The sequence below is a fragment of the Lathamus discolor genome, chromosome 3 (assembly GCF_037157495.1).
Source record: "Lathamus discolor isolate bLatDis1 chromosome 3, bLatDis1.hap1, whole genome shotgun sequence".
Classification (NCBI taxonomy): Eukaryota; Metazoa; Chordata; class Aves; order Psittaciformes; family Psittacidae; genus Lathamus; species Lathamus discolor.
In genome coordinates, this window is record NC_088886.1 from 57,231,197 (window position 1) to 57,254,431 (window position 23,235).

Here is a 23,235-nt window from a genome sequence, read left to right on the forward strand (position 1 = left end):
GAATGATTTAGTTTATCATGAGAATGGTATTCTTCTGCATCATATCTGCGTTCATTCTGAGCTAGCTAAACCCTCATGCAAATATGAGAAAGGTTATTAAGAAATGTTGGACCTTGATGTGTCATAAGGGTACTGTTTGCTTATGAGTGCTTGGGGAGCTCATGGGTTGCCTATTATTTATTTGACATTTGAAGGTGAATCTTCCACAGCCGTTGGAAAAATCTGGTAGTGTTCAGTTGGGAGAACACAGGTAGCTATGTGCCAACCTTAAGTGCGAGCAGCTGGTTCAAGCTATGGTGAGTAAGATTTCAGGGGCTGTTTTGAATAAAATAAGCAGTGGTTCTGAGGCTTCACATGAGCGGTCTGCTCTGGGGATTAAGAGACAAGCAGAAGAGAAATGACAAGAAAATCAGTATTTGCCTGGTATTTGCTTTAAAATAAACCTCTGCTGTAAAATGCATGCAGTGTCTACCCAGACAAGTGATGTAGTTGCTTATTTTTCCTTCTTTGTGAATGAAAATCATAAATACAGAGCCTTTGGCCTCCAAGGTTTTATCTGTGCATCTGTAAGCCCCTCCCTTCAGATGTATGCTGCTACATACATTTTTTATTTAGTACTGATTTTGCAATGTTCAGTGGATTCTCCTTGAACCATCTTTGTAGTAATACAGTGTTGTGGACAACTAAGCTTCCTCTAGATGCAGGGGTAGGCACCCCAAAACAGGGTGCCCAGTAATGATACCTTGCAATGGAGCTGAATGAAACAGGATAGGTTTTGGTCTGCAGTGGAACCCATTGTTGCAGGTAGAGCCGAGCATCTTGGAATAGGTTGCTATATTTTTATATCAAAAGACAATCATTAGAGCTGGTTAGAATTCTCCAGTATTCAAGTTCTCAACCACAATTATGTTATTCAGGACTGTGCTTTAACCTTTTCTGTTTCATTCTTATCAGAACTAGAGAAAGGCCTTCATATAGTTATCAAATATTTATTTTCTGACTTTGGCAGCATAGTTCAGATTCACACTACTAACCTGTAGCTGAATGACACCATATTCAGTACGGCTGGCTAAATAGCTCAAAAAATATCAATCATATAAATGATTGATGAATTTTTTTATACTTCATTGAATAATTTATTTTCATGACCGGTACTCAATAAACTCTACAGCTAGCTTTAAACCTGCTTTAATAACTAGGTACCATCTATCACCTGTCAATGATTCATGCAGCTCCCCTGCCATTCTGGTCCCACAGTTCTCCATTTTAAGAGGCAAAAATGGTTAAGTATGGTCACCTTTTCTTCAATGTTTAAAACCTTTTTTGAAGTAAAAAAATCAGATGCTTATGTTAACCTTTCTGACAAGTTCTTACAGTCTTTACAACTGATTGCATAATTCTGCTCCAATGGAGATGTGGCAGTAGCACTGTGTGACAGTATAGTTTATCACCAGCTGTCAGTAGATGCTGCCACTCTGAGACAGAGCATAGCAAGGACGATTTGACTCTGCCTACCTCTAAGGTGATCCTCAGTCACAATGCTCTGTAGGTCTAGTTACTTATTACCTTCCTCAGAAGGTTGTACCCTGCTATTGTATGTGGCTGTTCTCTCCTGCCTAGCCCTGAGCCTGAAAACAGTAGAAGTGATCTGCAGTTCTCCTATCTGACTTCCAGTATGGTTTTTTTTTCAGGTGTCAGCGACAACCCTCATTTAGGCATTCCCCTTTCTGTCTGAGACAATATTCCATTCACACTTGAGTTCTCCTGTAGAAACTTAGGAAGAGACAGTTTTGGGGTGACAATTTTTACCCAAATTCATGAGTGTTTCAGTTTGCAGTAATTACAAATTCAAAGTTTATTGACCTCCTGAAAGATTTTGACAGATCTAATGTAGTTCATCATGACAGTAGGATAAATTTTGTTCTATTTATAAGAAAAAAACAAACCCACAAAAACTTTAATTTTGTTTCTTTTACATAGTCATCTCAACCAGCTGATAAATTAGGATTTATGAATATGCTTTTTCTTTACGTGTTCCAGCTGTTGTAGACAGTAGTTTTTTCATGCTGTCTGTTATTATCATCAGCTGGACACAAGCTTCAATGATGAACTTTATTTTCACCTTTGGAATCTCTTTTCTCCTTTATGCCTTTAAATTTTGGACTTTCAGTCTTACACATTTTATGGTCTTTATAAAATAATGCACATCCTAGACTAAGAGATAGATGAGATAGAGTGCCCAAGGGAGTCACAGTCCATCTGCATGCTTTTAGCTCGTATTTGTCTGCCTTATTTTAACTCTTCTTTATGTAATTTTTAATGTGTTAGTACATGTTGTTCAATGACAGGAAGAATTGTGACATTCAGACTGAAATGATGCATTTGATTTCATGAGAAATAGTATCAGATTTAGTATTTGAATGAATTTTTTTTGTTTGTTTTTAACTAAAATTAGTCAGAATTGTGTTCATAGAAACATACTAAGATAACATGTATGTGTATATATCAAGAATGGAAAAGTGGTTCCATAACAGTGAGATAAGGCCATACAAAGAGATGTCATGTCTTGTTACATGTGTTAAGTTACGCAGGAAGGACAGTTGCATAATACTGTGAGAGAGCTGTTTAAAAGCAACAAGTGACTTACAGTTACAAGCATAAGAAACTTTTTGAATCATGCAAGCATATTAGTGAAAGGAATGGTCACCTTCTAAGTTGTTTTTTGAGTTGCCCTTTTTCGTGGGCAAAGTAGCAAAGCCATCATTACGTGCCTGCATGTGCAGAGTTAAGAAGAGATTTGATGTGATAGCTTACTAATGCTAGTAATAATGAGCGTATGACAGTTGTTCCCAGAATGCATAATGCTGTTGCTGGTCCAAGTCCATTCTTATGATCATGTTCGGCTTTCATCAGATCAAGAAGAGTAATCAATATAAGAGATGGGACCCGAAGTTCAGTGTCTACCTCAGGAACTGTGTACAGTTTGCAGATCTGCATTCAGTGAAATGGTTAACTGGGTTATTTCCTCTTCTGTAATTTCTTTTCTTTATGTAATAACAAACAGTTTAGAGTTTGTGGTCGTTGTCTAATGAGCGAAAGATTCAGATTCCAAACCTAAGTAACACCAATGAAGTTTAAGAATTCAGTCCTTTTTATTTTTAATGTAGTAGCCATTCCAGTTTGTGGCCCAGTTCCTACCTCTTGCACATTCTGGGCTTGTTTTTTGATGAATTTCTGCCATCTTCCTAACAAAATGTGCTGTAACTTCCTTTATGCATCTGAAAGTGCTTTAAAACTTAATTGCTGAGGGATTGACTGTGTGCCTGTAAGATATACAGAGATTTATAGTTTTATTACTTCTATGCCTGAGTAATAGAGTTTTCTGCTATCTGATCTGCACGATAGATCAGTGAAAATATTTCAATTAATGCCAAATGCCACTGCTCTAGTTATTACTTGCTTGAAAAGCTGAAGGATGTTAGCGCTGTTCTGAAACCTTTCTTAATGACTTCTTGTTCAAGCTTTTTTGATTTTATGACTCTTCACTTGACCTATCAAAGATACCTTGTTGGACCTTGTTGGGCAAATCATATTTGCATGATTTGTCCATACCTTTTCACCCTCGGTCATGTTCTGTTCTCAGCTTCGCTTCTGTGTTTTCCACTGATGTGCAGTTCTAACTTGATGTGATTGGTTCAGCACAAAATCTGCATTTAACTTATGCTTCCACCTTTAGAACTATCTTTAATGCAAAGCAGGCTATATTGTCATCTCAGTTATGGAAGGGCCAATCCTGTGTCATTTCACTAGTTTTTATGTTGCTTGAAACTGTTTTGCATTAGTCATATATCAAATTGACTATCTGGAATGGATTTATCATTTGTATTGCTATTTCATTCGTATATTGATTTGTTCCTCTGAAGTGATGTGTTTGTCATGAAGTGTGCAATATCCCCTCATACTGTGGAAGGTCAAAAATATTTGTAAACTGCTTAGATCAAATGTAGCTAATCCTCAGAGTATATCATCTTTCTTTATCTCAACGTAAACCCAGTTTGATTTCCTATTGCGCAAGTGAGCTTTGTGAAGGCCATGAAATGTTGGTTGTACACAGGCTTTTCCTGTGTCATCTGTGGATAGCTGGCTTGCTAATATGGGGCTTGCTCTTTGCATCAGTGACCTGCTGAATGGCTATGAAGTGGCTACAGGTTTATGGAACATTTTCCTCATATTGTTTTGCTATTGGAATATTAGCTTGACTTCAGGGATGGAAAAGAAGGAGTAAATTCTTGAGACTGCAAAAATTCCATGAAGGTTGGTTCTTCCACAGTCCTTCAGTGCTAAAGATAATTAGCACTGAGTGTTGCTTAACTTGAGGATGTTGCTCTTAGCACTGATTGAAAGGCCCAAACCAGAAAATTTATGTCATACCTCAGGAAAACAGTAAAATAAAAATGCCAGTACATTTTCATTCTTCGGCATTCTGAAAAGTCAAGTTATTTCTCTTTTATCCAGTAAAAATCCAGTAATCTTTTAGACATTCAAGTGTTTGTTCTCAGATATGGAAAGCGGGAGTTCTATAGGTCAATAGAGACACAATAAAATCCCCATCAGTCAGATACACGGAGTTTAGATGAGTGTCCTTTTCTACCTGGTACATGTGTGAGGCATAGATTTAATGAGAGGAAAGGGCTAACAGATCTGCCACCCTTTCTCCTGGAATACCACCTTGTTTGTTCCTCCATATCATGTAACTCTGGAGTAATTGTGTGTTCAATGCAGTCAGAGCAAAGCTCTAGGAACATTAAGCTACTCCTAACAATAGCTGGTATTGACAGCTCAATTCTGATAAGAAACTCCATGCAGCATTTGCATAAATGTTAATATGAAATGAACAAAACAAAAAAGCACAGGACAAAAGCACAGAACAAAACTTGAGAAAGATACAAAAGTGTCTTATAAGCTGTTTATACCATGTTCACACTTTCTGTTGACCGCAGTATTCAAATGGGACTTTGCAAAAACTTCATCAAAAGTAATTTAGTGTTTATCTTAGGCTTTGCTTAATAAAGCAATGATAGTATACCATTTAATTCATATTTACATATACCATTTAATACATACTCACATTTAAGCACTACCAAATTCTTTCTTCTCATTTGTTTCGCATTCACTAAAGCAGGGGGAAATGCTGTTTCTATAGAGTGTATTTCCTGTATTTCTTTATGGTTTGGATAGAGCTGAATAAAAACTTAAACGGAATATTGACTGCTTTCATAATCTGTAAGGACTACTCAAATTTGCTTTCTAGAATTGTTTCAAACATAAAAAAGATACTTATCACAATGATTTCAGTTATCTAAACACTCAGAGAGACAAATACCCACTACTGTATGATTTCATATTACTCTCACAAACCTGATGCTTTTGAGTGTGTCTCCAGTCACAGTCAGAATACTTGCATTGTTTTCGGTGCTTTTCTTGTTCTGTCACATGGTTCGTCTCTGTCACATTCAAGAGGTTTTCAACCCCAAAGCAAGTTTCACTTAGGGAAGTGGTCAAAGCCTTGAAAATAATTAAGTTTTCTAGATATCATAAATGCAGTTGGATGGACAGGGGTAATAGGCAATCAGTTCTGTAAGTGCAATGAAAGTGATAGCATGGATATATATTCTTTCAACATCAAAACATTCTACAGAAACAATACTATGTATTCATATCTTAATTGTTGGAAATGCTTCAGCTGACACTTTGTTAGGAAAAGAGAATCGCAACTGGACATCGATAGTGATAGGAGTTTCAAAATGAGGTCTTGGATATTTCTCTTGTTAATTTATCTTAACACTCAGAATTAGGGGCAAAATGTTAATATAGTAATTTAAAATGGAAGGGACGTCTGAAGGTCATTTTGTCCAGCCCATCTCAGAGCAGGGTCAGTTTTGAAGTAAATGAAGTAAGTGATAGGGAAACATCGAAAAGGGATTATTTGATTGTCTATCAGCAGGGCTCATGTAGAGTAGATAAGGTACTTGTCTTTGTGAAATGGTGTGTATGATCATGGCGTTGGATGATACTCATAATGATAAGCTTTTGTATTGGTCACATGATAGAATTCTGTGAAAATATGAAGTTTTGGAACAGGTAAATATCTGAGTATTAATGAGTATATGAGTATGTTTCTAATTATTCTACCACTGAGCAGCACCTGATAACGCAAGTGTAAACCAAACGAAAAAGATGCTTTTTTTCCTTTTCTTTTTGTGTTCAAGTTTGGGGGAAACAGTGGAAGTTGGCATACATGCATAAAAATAAGCTTCAGAAAGGTTAGACATCTCTTGATAGTTAACAACCAATACAGTCTCCACCTCTTAAAATCATAGTATTTTTAAACATTTCTATTTTTAGGAGCTTTGGAAGCAGGAAGGGACAATTTAGTTAAGTAAAGTTTCCTTTGTTTCCTATAGTTTTTCCTCAATCGCGAGTTACCTACAATTAGCACACCTTCTCCATTTAGTGCTTTGCATATGTTTAAGACAGCAGACTTCTTAATTCTGCTAGTAATGGAACTACTTTTCTGTTGATCCTGTTTCCTTTTCAGAAGATGAGTTTAAAGACTGTTGAATCTTTTAAGATGAACAAAATGTCAGTTAAATATCTGAAAGAGAACAAACCTAATCTGAATGATTAGATTAGAAAATCAAAGGGCCAGATGACAGCAGTGAAGCAGGTGGTGTGTTACTTCAGGATCCCAGAGAAAGAAAAATCTGCTATTTCTGTGAGCCAGTTTTTAAACTCTTTTTCTGATGATGCAGTCTAAATTTCAAGAAACAACTGAAGGAAAAAGGTTTTGATCTTTGAAAGTAACCTTATGAAAAGAAAGCAAATCAGCATACCCTTTGGTTATCTGTATTCACAGATTTTAAATTCCGCTGGCATTGTACCCAAGTGTGCATAGATTTCTGCTATAGGCTTATCTTGCCCTGGTCTCTGCTAGCTCCTCCACTTTACATGAGCAGGATCACAGCTGTTTGTAACATAATGGTCTATATTATCAACCAGCTGCTTTTTGTTTGAAATGCAGTTTACAGCTTGTATGTGAGAAGGATGTATGTCACAGAAGTGCTTGGAAGAACTTGTTTTCTGGTATGAGATGGATGAAGATCACAAAAGGTTGCATCATCATCACATGGGCAGAGTTTGGCTCCACAGGCTCTGATTGTCAAATGAGAAATATATTTTTCCTTGATTTAAGTGGTTTTAATGGCTTCCTCTTGTGGTTTCACACTGTCTAATTGTATCACATGCCAAACACGATGTAATGGAATTCACTTCCCACCGCGTCTTTGGCTAAATTAACAGAGAAGAAGAGGTATGGAAAATGCTCTAAGGAATAGCTTATCCGCCTTCACCTTCTCCTTAGGTTTTTTAAAAGTTCTGCAAGATTGCTTTTGGCTTTCCTTATGACTGAACAGCTTGCTCCCTCGAGCCATTTCCTCAGGGAGTTTTCCCTCTTTTTCTCTTGCTATTTGTCATTATAACTTTCTTCATTTGCACAGTTTCTTTTTCTGTTCCATTTGTTTTGTCTTTGCTTAAGGTTTTTTCTTTTCATCACAATTTATTGTTATTTAATGTTACACTTTGTAGCTTCAATTATCTTTGCCAGGCATAGCAATATTTTATGATAATCAGTCTTGTTTTCTTCTTGAAGATTATTCACATTAACTCCCATATTTCCAATCTCAAGTGACTGCTGTTTTGATAGCTTATTCATTATGTTTTTATTTTATATTACACTGCCTGTATCAATCTGTTTTGATTTGTTTCTCTTTTTGTCTCTTGTTTCCTGTTACCTCCTTCTGTGGCTGTATAGTCTACACCCCTCTTGCGTGCTCAGTGATCTCCTAAAAACTCAAAGTTGAATTACTGACCTGTAGCTTTTAAAAGTAAAATAATGCCCCAGATGGTCATCAATTATAAATTCTGAAGCTGGCAGCTGTTACCAGGGCCAAAATGCCTTCTGTGTTGTCTGCAGTTTGACACCTCTAAGTGCAGACTGGTGTCAAACAGGTCAGTCAGCCACATATGCAGGCAAACACACACTTAATGAAAATACTGCTTAAAGATTTTTTTCTGCCTCTGAAACATAAAAACTTCCTGAAGACTGGAGAGGCAAATTGTGAAATGTTCAATAATAGAATAGTTGCATGAAGTACTTCATTGATGCTATCATATGTTACTAAATTCCTACCGAAACCTCCAAATACATAAGGAGTAGTCAAGCACTCACTGAGACTTGAGGAGTTTTGTAGCCTTTTCTCAAACTGGTCTGCAGGAGCTGTACCATTATTGGTAGCTGCACTAAATAAGTTTCTAAATGTTTGGTTCAGACACTGCAAAGCTCATTATACAGGAATTGTTTCAATTTTGTGTAATTTTAATGTTTGTATCATTTGCATTGTCCCTCATTTGTACTTTTGGGGTTTTTTTGGAGGGGGGGAACTGAATTATCAAAAGCGGGATAAGTCACCTGATAATTGGTTCTAAAAGAATCCATATTTGATGTTCATTTGTGATAGACCATCTTGGATTCCCTTGATTTTGCTCATCTATATATCTATATCTATATCATCTATATCTATCTCATATATATATTCGATATAGCTCATAGAATTTATTCCTCCTTCTTTTGCCTGGGTACTTATTTCCTGTTTCTCTTCACATTACACAGGTAGTTTTCTGCATAGTTTTTACTTTTAGCCAAAGCCAGGTACTATTACAACCAACACAGTTTTACGTTTCCCTCCCTGTACTTCAGCAGAGTTTCACTGTTGCATTAGATGCAGGAATACAGCACATCTGGACATACCGATGTGCATTTTCTCCCTGAATTTTCTGACGGTTTTGTTTCAAATTCTATTAGACAAGATTAATGAATGGGGAAAAAAAGGGAGTTGGATTTGTTAGTGACAGCAGCAAGAGAGTTTGATGATGTCATGACGAGCGCGGCTTGACGTGACGTGCGCAGCGACCGACATGGGGGCTGCGCTAGCAGTGATGGCACCGCCCGGGGCACGCGAGCGAGCGGGCGGGCGGGGCGGGAGCAGCGCGTGGTGCCTGACGTAGCACGAGGCGAGCTCAGGCTGTGAGCACCAAGGAGGGCCTCCATCCTCTGCTGGATACTCTGGGAAACCTAGGGACCGAGGAGGAGGAAAAGGGCCTATCCAGCCTAGGTGATTCCATGACTCTGAGGTAATTAACAATATAAAAGCGTGTGAAAGATTCAGTGTGAATGCTGTTGACTTCAGTTGTCTTCCACATCAGTAGGAACTATTCATATCCTTCAGTTTTTTGCTTAACAAGAGCTATACATTTAGATTCTAAAAAATGGATTTAAGCAGATATGGTTGGGTCTTTAGACCGGACACCTGACCTATGTTTCCTTATCAGTGGAGTATGATCGCTAAGGATAACTTTCAGATTAAGTGTCATATTCTTTTAAAAAAGGCATGTTTATTTCTTCCATTCTCTCAATTTATGTTGTGAAACACAATTGAAAATACTATTTATTTGTGCAGAGTTTTCAGTTCACATTGCTGGACATATTTACAAGTGCTTAGTGGCGCAAAGGGTCTAAAATTGGACAGATGTTATATTGAAAGTGGATTGTTGATCAGGAGTCGCATTTAATGTACCGTTGTTGTGATGATTCTTCCAAACGCCAAAATTTCTCATTTTAGAGCTCAGTTACCAGAATAAGGATCAAATAATTAATTCATTTCTATTTTAGTGGTTGCAATTTCTTTTGTATCAAGATTTCTGCTTTGTTTAGTTGCTAAGAACTAAATAGATGGGTTTCAAACAACTACTTACAATACCTAACTGTCCAGCTGCTCTGGTTTGTTGTGAAGACTCCTGTGGACAAGAGGTCCATGTTTATGTCTTGCACAAAATAGCTGAGAAAATGATTCCTTATCTTTTCCTCCTTCTCACTGTTACACCTTGAACAGTGAGATAGGATTCTGGTTGCTTATCCAGCCGTAATACCTGTAAATCAAAATTTCTAAAGCTGCAATACCGATCGGGATAACTTTAAGATTGCTTTTTAAAACCTGGATGTCTTCTTTGGTCCAAAGAATGTTGTTAAAGTCACTTTGGAAAACTAATCTGTTGCTTATGACTGCTTATTTTCTCCTAGAAATAATAGATTACTGACTTTTTAGATTACTTTTGAGTCATGTGCGCCTTGAAATACAACTGGCACAACTAGTGCCTCTAGTTTTGATTTAATGCAGCCTCTAACCTGTAGAGGGAGATTGGTGGTCCAGCTTGAGCTAGCCTGTGCTGCTCAGCCCTGGCACAATTCCCAATCTGCAAACTGCGCTTCACTGTGTAGATAAATTTTTTCAAGAGATGTTAAAGGAATTAAATGCCCTCTTCTTCCTTCCATTGAATTACACTGAGTATGAGGTGCATGATGCTTCTTTGAAAATAAATTTGTGTTAATACTGATTGCTGTAACATCCTTTTCCACACCTGAGATAAATGCAACTGTGAAATTCACATCAGAACCTAGTGTTTAATTTTTACCCCAGCTAGTATTTAATTGTCAAAATTAAATGCTGAGATGGGCTTCCCTGGCTTTAGATTTTAAAAGCCAGTGTTTCCTAGCCCAGGTGTGTTATCATTTTTGTCATAGAGCTAGAGCAGTCTAGCTGAGGACTGATCTACCTCAAGCACCTCTGTTCTCTTGTGCTTGCTATGCAGACCTTTTTGACTTTGCTTATGTTTACTGTCTCAATGAAGAGTTAGAAACTATCAGCATGTTAAAGATCCCACACAGACATTATTTTGAACAAGTGAAATCATGGTTTTCTGAAGGAAAGTGCTTCTTCCTTCATTAGTCTATTGCTTTTGTAATGCACATTTGTTTTCATGGGTTAGACATTTAGTGTCTAACTAGGAACTGACGTGTCAATGACAAAGGTTTATTTTCAAAATCCATACTCTACTCAGCTTATTCCATAACCAGAGACTAGTGCCTGGATTATAAATAAGATCCATACAGCAATTTATAATCATGTCTTACCTTTTAAAAGTCATGTTTAAAAGAAGATTCTGTGTATTATAACCCTTTCAGTTCAACTTCTTACCTCTTCTCTCAATTTTTCTTCTAGCAATTAAGCGTTAAATCTGCAATTTTCTCATGAATATTTAAATGTATTTAGAGACTTTGATAATGTGTAGATAGAAGTCAAGTACCTTCGAAAAAGGTGCTTAGGCATATAAACATCTGTCTGTCTCTCTCTTTAATGTGAGTACAGCTGGGCAACCTTCATGCTGCTGACCTGTTTCTCTTTGTTCTTGAAACAGATCCTATTTGAGTCACGATGTCTAGCCCTGCAGATAATTGGTTTATATCTTTCTGGGCAAGTAATGAATCCTTCAATTTGACAGAAAGGTTTAGACCTTTTAAAAAAAAGGAGCTTTAGGAACATTTCCCAGAATGCTTTTATGTGTTTGATAGTAGCAGTATAAAATTCAAATAACTTGAGGCGTTCTTATAGTTGGTTTGATATGGTCAGAAAGCTATAACAGTAAAACCAAGAGTGAAAAGAATCAGTATATAAAATGATAATATTATTGGGAAAGATTAAAAGACATGTTTCTAACCAGGTTGCCTTCCTGGAGGTAAAAAAAGAAACAGATTAACTCTGATCAGAGCAGAAAAAAAAAAAATTAAGAACTATATCCCAATTTTCAAATAATTGCCTGGAGCTGAACAGCCTGCAGCATGCACTCTTGCATGTTAGTAACTTACAGAGGCTGCTTATAAAAGAACTGTGGCAAACAGGATTCTCTGTTATGGCAATTTTGCAGAACCCCATCAGCTTCAATACATGTGGACCTGTTTACATTGGTACTTTTTTAAAGTGTTTGCGATAAGGCTAATGAATTATGTAGATCCAAGATCATATGATGCAAACTTTAGCTTCAGGATTTGGAATGAGCCCACAACACAATTGCTGACAATCAGCTTTCAGCAGTGGGAGCCATACCACTGTCCATACCATGATGTGAAGTGGGTTTTTCTCCTTATAGTGTTAATGAGCAGCCTTGCCTTCAGCTGTCTTCCTAGGAAGCCAGAAGCAGAAGCATAGGTGAAGTACTTTGATTCCCCCCGCCCCGTGTAGCAAAAATGTAGGGCTTTACTGCAAACTCTGAATGACATCATCGTTGTTTTGCACCTTTCACTGATCTCCAGGTGTTTAAAGCCCTGTATCAGTTCCAGGAGTATTAGAAACTTTTTAGTCTACATGCTGTTAAATTTTAAGTTTTTAAGTTGCTCAGTTCTTTGTTGTTGAGAGAAAAGAAAAAAAAGGTGTTTGCTTAACTCTCCAAATACTTGTTTCAGACTGCTACTAGACTGTATTGCAAAATGTCTTTGTGCTGCCCTGGAGCTGAGGTGTCTTGTGAAAAGTTTTGCCTTTTTCCATCTGGGGCAGGCCCCATGATTGGCGCTGTAGGACAAGGCCCACCTGTGGCATCATCAGGTTAAAAATAAAGAAGGTAGGAAATGATTCCACAAAATACAACAAAATATCCTTTGGGAAATTATTATAATACAGGTGCTTTGTTCAGATTGCAAGGGCTTAGAATATAAACTCCTTCAGAAAAATGGTGACCCTGATGACCACAAGAAAACTGATAGCAGCTTTGGTGATGCAGGAACAACTGAGGAAGATATTTGTTTTTTGTGTGGTAAGTTAACACTGATATTTATATGGCTATATGTATAAAAATAAATGTTTGCAGTGTCACTGCAGAACTTGTGTTAGTTTTCAAGTTTCGCTATTGCCATAATATGTGAGATATAATAGTAGTTTTTCACTCCATTAGCTGGAGAAATTGAGGAATAGAAGCAAAATACCTGAACTGCAGTTGTCCTTTTGTAACTTGCTTTCCAGAATCTTCTATTACTGACTCAATTTTATACTTTATAAATCGAAGTTATAAATCAGTGGTATCAGTTAGGAATCTGGTGAGTAATATGTATTTTGTGCATGAGTAGTAAGTTCATCATCTGGCCAATAAATTACTGCCATGATTGAATTCAGTTGTGTATTACAAAAATTAAAAAACCACCTACTTATGTGTAGTAGGTACTTGAAATTTATCATTTATAAATCAGTGCGGTGCATGGGGCACATGAAAGGAGGAAACGGTTGGATATAAGACACTGTCTGTCTTCATTCCATATTCTTCTTGACTGTAGAAACTAAAGATGGTTGTTAATTCAGTAAAAAAGGTATGCTGAAGATACAATAAAGAAATGTTGGTGGCTTCTCTACACTATTTTAATGCTCAGCCAGCTGGGGGTAGCAGACATAACCTATTTTAATTAATTTGCCTTTTTTTTTCTCACCAGATTTTTCCTTTAAGCATGTTAGATCTGTGTTAAGCATGTTACGTATGTGTTAACTTTATGTTATGTTTTCTTTCTTTTTCTGGTAATATTTATGGCTTGCAGTGTCATAGAGCCACAGAACCACAGAATAGTTTGGGTTGGAAAGGACCTTAAGATCATCTAGTTCCAACCTCATGTCATGGGCAGGGATACCTCACCCTAGACCATGTCACCCAAGGCTCTGTCCAACCTGGCCTTGAACACTGCTGGGGATGGAGTATTTAACACCATCATACTTCCTTTTCTTCTTGCTCCTTGAGTTCTAACTGTGATAGTTTCCACAAAAAGGCACTCTGTTGGCCTGTCCGAGATGATAAAATGTATTTATTTATTAATTTATATTTAGTAAGATACTCAGTGCTTTCAGTGCCCAAGGCTCAGGCAGTAACACGTGGCTTCCTGTGTTACTAACACGACACATGCTTTATAGCTCCCAAAGGAGCAGCTTCAAAAGACACTGTGCAAAGTATAACTCTTGTAAGGAAATTTGAAAACATATTGGTTAATGCCATAGTAACATGTCAGACTACTAATAAGCACTTAGAGAAACGATCAAGGTGCGAAATACCCCACCAGCCAGGACATAAGTGGCCTTTCCTGGTTTGTCTGTGGAACGCACTTAAACTCTTCATAGCTTTGGATGTGCAGTTTTGGGTATGGGTGAGGTAGCTGAGAGTAACTGGAGCTCCTGTTATCTAAAATACCTCCATGCATTCACTGAGCAATGGTGACTGTGTTTATGCTTATAGCCCATACTAATTATGAAAGAATAAATGAGAATTTAAGCAGCTTCAGCGAATTTTACATGAATCTAATGCAAATTTCATGATAATGTAAATGAATGAATTTCAATTGACAATTACATGCATGAAACAATGATTTACTGAAAATTGTAGAGACCTAAGCATTTCCTGGCTGCTGGTACCCATGGGATCTGCTTCATCTAGTTTAGATTAAGAACCTGAATTTTTGGGAATTAAGCTACTTGATTGTACTTGATGGTAAGGGACACTTGGATTATATCAGCATCTGTGGGTGTGTCTCATAGATTGGTCATCCTGCAGAAGTGGATACTTACTGAATGCAGAGGTATCCGTTTTGATTAGATCTTAACTTTTAGACAGCTAAAATAGGAGTCCCATTTTAGAGAGACAGGCATTGCTGGTGTGTCTGAGAATGCCAGTTGTAAATAATATTTTTCTTCGTGAATTCATTTTCCAGCTTACTCATCTGAAGGAACCCAAATGGGTGGAATAGCCTTTCAAACAGTCAAGCCTACAAGGAAGTCCACAGTCTCTGTATAAGAAGAGAAGAAAGAAACAGCTCATGAATTGCTGGTAAGTAAAGAGTTTAAATTGTTTCAAGATTGTTAAGATTGTTTCAAGAAGTTGTGACAGCTCAAGTTCTAGAAGAATTCTGAGGCTGTTGATCCAAATACAAGGATTTACAGAAATAGACTTTAAGTAATACTGCCTATTTTTATAATGAGTGTATATGATGCAACATGCTCTGTATTATTGTATTCACAACACGTTTTGCGGGACAGGATGAACAGCCAAGTGTATTTCCAAGTTGTGTTCTGATGAAGGCATGGTGTATTGCCTGTTAGAAGAGCTAGTTCATTTAAATATTAATTAGATATGAAATTGGTCTCTAAGGCTTCTAATTGCTTACTGAAGCCCAGAAATTAGTTTTGTACTGGTTAGTATTAGGAAGCGTTATGTGCTGTTAGCTCTCCTTGGCTCTTCCCAAGGATTTTCACTTTTATAAATGTTTATTGATGGGACAATAGGCATCAGGGTATCAGTAAAAAGTTCACTTTTAATCACTAACAGTAATTTAAAGAATACAGGATATCCAGAGTGTCAGGAATATCAAATAAGTCATAATTCAATGCATTTCTCCCTCCTGTATAAAGGAAATGAAAATGTATCAGAACTTTGATAAGGTAAGTGAATACTAAATATACTGTTTGAAGTAGCTGTGTGTTATGAACTGCATGTCAAAGTGCATTTTAGACTTCTGTGTGGCTCTTTTAAGTAGGCAGGTGAATACAGTTCAGTACTTACAGTCAATGCAGGTCTCTAAAAGTAAGGAACATCCTGTAGAAAAGCTGTTATTCCTCTAAAATAATGGTCAGAAATAGGTTGCGACAAGCAGAGAACATGTCAATGTGTTGTGTCATGCTGAAGTGTGATCCATTTCTTCTAGAATAAAGTCTGCAAGGAACACCAGTGAACTTTTGTGTAAGTTTAACTTGGCTTGTAATGACAAACTATTACCTGCTCTGCTGGGGTAGAAAATAGCATTTTTCTTTGAGGCGTTACTTTTAAAATTATTTGAATAATGATACATCCATATCCCTTTATTAGAATAGCCACATGCTTTTGAAACAGAAGTGAGTTGGATAAATATATTCAGTCGTGATGGAATTCTACTCTCCCATTTAATGAACACTGTTCAGTCATATTGTTCAGTCACTAAATTAATTAACATCTGTAACTCTAATTATGTACCAGTCAATCAAAATATCAAAGAATCTGCCTGGGAAACCAAACAGGTTTGTTATATGAAGTGAAAGTATATAGAAAAATGAAAGGAAGTATGTTTATCTACAGTAAACAGCAGTTATTTTACTTTTCTTTCCTACCTGTTTCAGCTTAGGTTTGGGGTTTTTCTAGTTGGGTCTTTGTTTTTAAGAAATCATATTTATTTATTTCTTTAAATATTACAAGAACTCTCATATTTAAATAATATTGTCAGTCTGTATTTGATATGATGCTCATTCAAAATCATCTAGCTACTGATCTCTGTTCTAGTAGAGATAGTAATCTATGCATCAGAAGGTGATTCTAATTTTCCAGGGATGAGATTTAATTTCAAATACTATTATGATGTAATTTTATTAATCGAGGTATACTCTGGGGCAGGGGAGGGAAAAAGTATCCCAGAAAGCTTTCCTCATAAATAGCTTAATGAGGTTTTTCATCAGACTCTTCTGAATGTTCTTCTTTTGATCTTATTGTGTTGTGACTTAATTTGCTATTTCATGTAATTAAAAAATAGCAAGTTTTGTTCCTCTTTTCCTGACCATACTAGAAGGGTATAGTGTTCAATGTGAAGCCTGTCTTAAAAGCATTTCTCAGAGACAGCTCCACAACCAGTCAGGAAAGAAAGCCTGATGAAAGAAAACCTGAGTCCTTTGTGAATGTACTACTGTGAACTCAAAAAGTGACACTTAGATCATCACATTCTGTTCACTTTGTTCAGGCTGAAAATCTTTCCTCCATAGATACTTGAATCACAGTAAGCAAGAGAGTTTGGTATGAAGGATTTACAAAACGTGAGGATGAATACAAATACTTGGCCTCAAAAATATTTTGTGTTGTAAACTTGTCTAATGCCTCTGCAAATTGCTTCATTGCATTATCGTATGGCTAATACTGGATTAAGTGAAATATTATAATATACCAGGACATATGAATCCACTGGAGGTTGGAACCTATACTTTTAGTCTTTTTATCAGCACTGAGGCATTACAGGTTTGGGAAGAAGCAGGGCAAAAATATGGACAGGAAAGTATGCATTTCCACAGAATATCAGGAATATCAGGTGTTTTCTGTATGTATTTGCTTGTTTGTTTTTAAACTCATAAATACAGCATTATCTTTTAGTTTTGGTATTTTGCAGAGTAATCCAAGTTATTTAGTCTTGACTGTTTATAGTGAACAACATGAACTGCAGAGCTACAGGAGCTGTACAGGAGAAGTAGTTAAATGGCTGACATTCTCAGTTGTGGTGCCCTGAGTCCCTTCAGTAACACTGTGATGTTTGCAAAGCTGCAGCAGAGCCATTATAATCTAAATTAGAGTATTTCATGAAATGCTCCACATAGCCTTTATAATGTCATTGGCAATAACCCGTACAGTTTATATAGCACACAGGGCTTAATATCCCATATAATCTTAGCAAGATACTAAAAAGTGCTCTGAAATAAATTAGGATTACAAATTAAGAAGACAAGTAAAGTCAGTACTTTGCAAACGGTATGCAGATCCCTTGCTGTTCAGAAATCTTCAGATTGATTGCGTGTGCTTTGTATTCTGCAAAGGAGATAAACTTGGCACGTGCCTACAAAATCACAGAAGTTTGAACTGAACTGCAGCATGTGGTGAAGCTTTGCTTATGAAATATGCTCTTATTTGGGGCTCATACTGTCCCACTCACAAGCTAGGCTACTGTCCTGCCACTGCAGTGTGACAGCTCATGAGCTTTCCCTGTATCATGCATGGATTGCATAGTAGTGTCCCTGTGGTGTGCCTGTGTATGCAAACTCCCTGAGCAGTTGTATTCTGCACAGACTTTACCCAGGAATTGTATTTTAAGGTTAATTTGGGTTCAGCAGCAATCTTAACTATAGCTTCCCTTAGTTATGCTAAATCAAACAAGTAATTCTGTTAGTATGGGTTAGCCACTACAGTGAGTGCTTCAATTACGCTACTATAATGTTATCCTTCTTTGTACATAAAAGGGTCAGAACAGGTCTGCAAGGAAAAGTGATGATCATTAGTAGTAAGGAGTAGCCTTAACTACTATTTTGTTTTGCTTTGGTATTTGGAAGATATGTCCCAGAACTCAGAATAATTCATGTTATGGGCGGTTGGAGCCTGGTGAGTGATCAACAAAAGGAAAAAAAAGTAAAATATGAATATTGCTAAATCTTAGAAATATAATTTAAACAGTATTTGGTTTATGGACATAGCAAGTGTAAGCTGGCTGTTAAAGGCAACTAAACTTGAGCAAATGGAATGGATGGGGACTTCCCATAGGAAATGCCCATGCAACTTATACTGGTGATGAGCTAAGTTCAGGATCAGCTGGGAACAATGTTGGAGATATTCTTTGTTCTGTACAGATGCCATTTTTTCTGTATACACCACAAAGCCACTTGGGGGTGAGAGTTGTGAAAAATATTGGTGAACTTGGTGCTTCCAGTAGTTTCTATAGCAACCTAGTGCCCAGCAGTTCTTTTCTATGCAATGTTTGTTACCTGGCAAAATACACTACCTTGTTTCAAAATGCACTTTGCCTTATAATCCCAGTGAGTGAGTAAGTTTCCTAAAGAAGGTGAGAACCAAGAAGTATGCAAAGAGTTGTACTTGCAAGGTGAGACTTTGGATATATATAAGGGAAAAGAGAAGTCTGAAGTTGGAAGTCTGAAACTGCATGCAGTTTAGTTTTAGACTGAGGGTGCTTCAATCAGATCAAAAGCTATGATTTTAAAAGACTGCTGTGTGTGAGGTACTTACCTTTTATTATTGATATATTTGACCTTGTGAATTTGAGTTGTGGTGTTGGAAATGAACAGGAATACTCAAGTGTCTTACTCTCAAGTTTTATATTCTTGGATATGTGTTGCATCAAGATGATACTTCTGCAACAAAGCAATTTCACAAGCACAAATTAATTGAACATAAACTAAACTGAGGGGGTTTCCTCGTAATTGGTCAAAAAAAAAAGAGCCCCAAACCAAAACAAACCATGAGGGAAAACCATCTTATTACCTTCTACCAACTCCTGACTTTTCCAGGAACCAAAACCTAAAAATCATACCAGTTCCTTTAAATGGATGATAGCTGAAATGTTTCCTCACCATGGAACAGCATGCAGATAGGACGTAGTGAGAGTTATTTAGCCCTGCTGCTTTTAGAATAGCAGATATTATTAATGAAGGAATTTTGTTTTTATGAAAATAGCCTCAGCATTTCTGCAGGTCTTAAAATTTCAGCAATTATGCCACTCAATTAAGTAACACCCTGTCTGGAACAGAAAAGAAGCTGTCTCTAGTTTTACTTCAAACTTTGCTGGATCACCTCTTTGTAACTGCAGGAATGACGATACTTGAGGGTACTGGCAAGTACAGAATTACTTGCTTTACTTGCATTTTTATTCTGTGGTATGTTTCATAATATTCAGGGATTTAAGATACTCTGTTATTGTCACAGGGCTAATGCCACTGGACGGCTTTGAGAATTAAATTCTAAATGCACCTAATGCACCTAGCTATAACTTGAGTTTATGTGTACAGTGGGCAATGGGCAACTTTTGGGTGTTTCGGTAAGATAAGTAGTTCACAGTGGGATACAGAGGTCACAATTAAAAGGAGCAAAACTAGGAAATGAGCTTACAGGATTTCAGTGAAACTGTATAAAACCAAGATTAACTAAGTACTTAGACACTGATAAACAAGTATCAATTATTAGGGGAAATGAAATTCCTGTTGATAGAAGAGTAATTGTGCTTAACAAGGTTACTGCTGTACTGATTAGCTTCCAGTTCAGCCTAGCACTGAAAGTTAATTAGTGTCAAACTTTCGTTTGGTGACATTATTACATTAGATCCTCAACTTTAATGTTTTTGGAGTACGTTAGTATTCAGTGTAATTCTCAGTTTAAAGCAATAAGGTGCTAACCTGCATAGCATGTATCCATGATGTATTTCTAACACTTAGAAAAAAAGAATTCATATGTCTCTTTGCAAAAACGATGAATAAAAACAAATCAGGTCCCAAAGCTGAATGTTAGGAAGTTCTGGTCCAGTTCCATATTTTGATCACTTACTTACATGCTAGTCACATACTTTGGAGAAGAGATGGCCTGAGTGGAGAAGAGTTGGCCTGGGTAATGAAAGCAAAATGACTATGTCAGCAAAGTGTTCCACTGGGGCTAATATTCCCTGGTTTTCTGCAGTGTGCTATATAGACCTATTTTTCTGTGCCTCAGTTCATATACAGTGCTGGAACTGTATTTAAGAAATAATTGCTGAAGTAGCATTTGCTCTATGTCTATTATTCTTATCAGAACAAATATAGATGTTGGTTGATTTTGAATTTATGAAGTGTAATACTATTTATTCTTTGTAATGGCAAAATAGATATTTGCAATAAATAAGAGAGGAAGTTCATTCCCTCTGTGCTTTTGTTAGAGTAAAAGAAGTTTACAAGGTGCTGGCAAGTCTGTAGCATAGGACATAAAAAGCTGTGCTACTGAACTGAAAAGAATCCCCCAAGTCTCTGCCACCTGCTCTCAAGCCTTGCAACCAAACACTGAAAAAGTCTAGGCAATCCGACAGAACTTAATTAATCCCGCTGTGCTTGCTTGGTGTTGTATCAGGCCAGCATGGAACAAGAATAACTTTTCATAACATTTTAACACCTTCCAAATGTCAATAGGGAGAAACTGCATTTTCTTGTCAAGTATACAAAGGCTGGATCATAGCTCTTTTTATATAGATGTTATTCATGGTAGTTGCTTATTATGTTAAATGCCTATCTGGCCAGGCCTGCCAATTTATGAAGTATCAGAACTTGATTTGATGACCATATGTCCACAACATGGTATGAATGACTGAGTCTTTGTGAAAGCTTTACATGACTTTCATTGATATTTTATCAACGATTGAAAGTTATTGTAATATATTTTTGAAAATAAAACATGTCACAGTTCTGCCAATAATATGATAATCACCTGCCATAATCTAAAAACTTTGTTGTCAGACCTGCAAAAATAGCACTTGCTTGAAAGGCAGGATATTTTCAGTTGTTGCAAATGCGTCAAGGCTGGAAATGGGGTTCTCTCTTCGTAATTCTAAAAATAGCACAGTTAAAGTTCATCCAAGGCCCTTGATATTCCAGAACATGAATGAAGTCTGTCATTATGTATTTGAGGGATTTCTTCATTCCTCTCTTTTTCACAAAATCTGAATGCTTTCTCTGAACTACTACTATCAGTTCTTGCCCTCTGGCAATAAAATGAAAATGCAAGTGGAATAAAAGGGAATAGAGTAAGAATAAAGAGTGGAAAAGAAAGATGAACTGGGAGAAGAGTAGATGAAATTATTAAAGATAGGGAAAATGAGAGATAAAAGATGTAAAGCTGATATGTAACAAGGTTATGAATATTTTCATAGGACTTTTATGGAGGCAACCAAAGGAGTTTATTTCAACTTACCTGAAATTCTGTGTGTGTGTATTGGTTCAGCATGATGAGGATGGTCAAATGCTCATTCTAGGTCAATGAAGATCACATTCACTGAGTTCTGTGCAGGAAAATCACAAACTAGTGTCTCGAGGAAGAATGTACTATCTACCACTGGAAAGCAACAGGCTTCAAGGAGCTTCTCTCTAACCAACTTACTGTCTTGGTTTGCAAATGTTTAAGAGATGAATCATTTTTTTGTGGAGAATGAGGCGGCATATAAAAGATGCTGGGAGTAGTTTGCTGATCTCAGTTGCTGCGGTGACTTTGATGACCCTGCAACTTCTCATAGGGAGCAAAAAGGGAGGGTTAAAATGCAACTCAGATCCAGGGATGTAAATCATGCACCCGTGGAGATGCAGATATGCATACAGCTCAGGGCCCAGACTGAGTGTCAGAGATTCACACTGCTTGCTTTGAGAGACTGGTGTTTCTCAAAGCTGGAGACTGGGAAAGAGCTGCCTGAAAGAGCTAAAAGGGTACCAGAAATTAAATCAGTGCAGTAACTACTCCTGTGAGTGTTCCTGTGTATTCAGAGCTCTCCTGTTCTACAAGACTGCTTTCTTTGGGTGATGTGATCAATGGATTTTGCTCTGTATTGTGCTGGTGAGCTTACACGATCATACTAATCTGAAAGGATGGGGGTAGTAGAGGGAACAGTCTTTCCTTTAGCAGATGGCTGATCCAGTGCACTATAACAAAACAGGGTCCTTTTCCGAGGCCCTCTCTGGAGATGCAGTGTCTGAATGCAAAAATCTGCACTTAAAGAAACTTGTATTTAAACCATTTTCAAACTCATTGCCTGCACTCTTTTTAAAGGATCAGTCCTGGTCTAATCCTGTGCAGAGGTGTGAATGAATAGTTCCTGTCTTTTGAGTAACATCACTCAAAGAAAACTTTATCAGCTGTGCTTATATCCTTTTTCCCATGTGCTGCTGTTCATGAAGTTCAACCTCAACCAGTCCTATTTTGCTGTTTAGACTGCTTATAAATTTATTTCACTAGAGAGGTGGTGCAGGTAAAGCCAGGAGCAAGAACTTGAAAAGGATGAGTAGAACTTGGGTATAAAATGTAAAGGCAAGATGACTTACAAGTTTGCAGGAAACTTGTTAACCCTGATGGATAGTAAACCTGTTTAGGAAAGGGGACCTAATTCAGGCTTTTGAGGCTCCTTTTAAACTGGTCTTCCAAATAAGAACAAAGGAGAACAATTGGTTTCTTTCTTATTTGGACTTTTAAATCCTGTTTTATTGAGTAGAGAGGGAAGAAGTGTTTTCAGAGTCAAAAGTTATCTCGTACTGTCAGAATCCATCAGCAACTTCAATGATTGAATAAACTTGTCATTCTCTTATGCTGCTGTCTACGACCACTGCTTCCTCTCTGCTCTAAGGCTGTGATTCCCTCTGCATCTGCAACCATGTGTAGTGTTTTGTGGGACGTAAATCCAGTCACACAAGCAAGAGCAAATCCAACAATTTCATTGGCAGAGCCCCAGCAAGCGTGAACTACTTTCTGCAAGAGTGTTGTACCTTCTTCCTGATTTCTACTTAAAGTGCTGGGTCTTCATGACCTTAAAAACAGCATTATATGCATGGACAGTCATTTTCTTCTTATAAAAATAAAAAGCACAATGACAACTACAAAGAGATATTATAGTTCGTTAGACCTGCAGTCTACCTCCTCAGAGATAATGCACTGTTTGAGGGGAAAGCAGAACAGTTACGTCCAACTCTT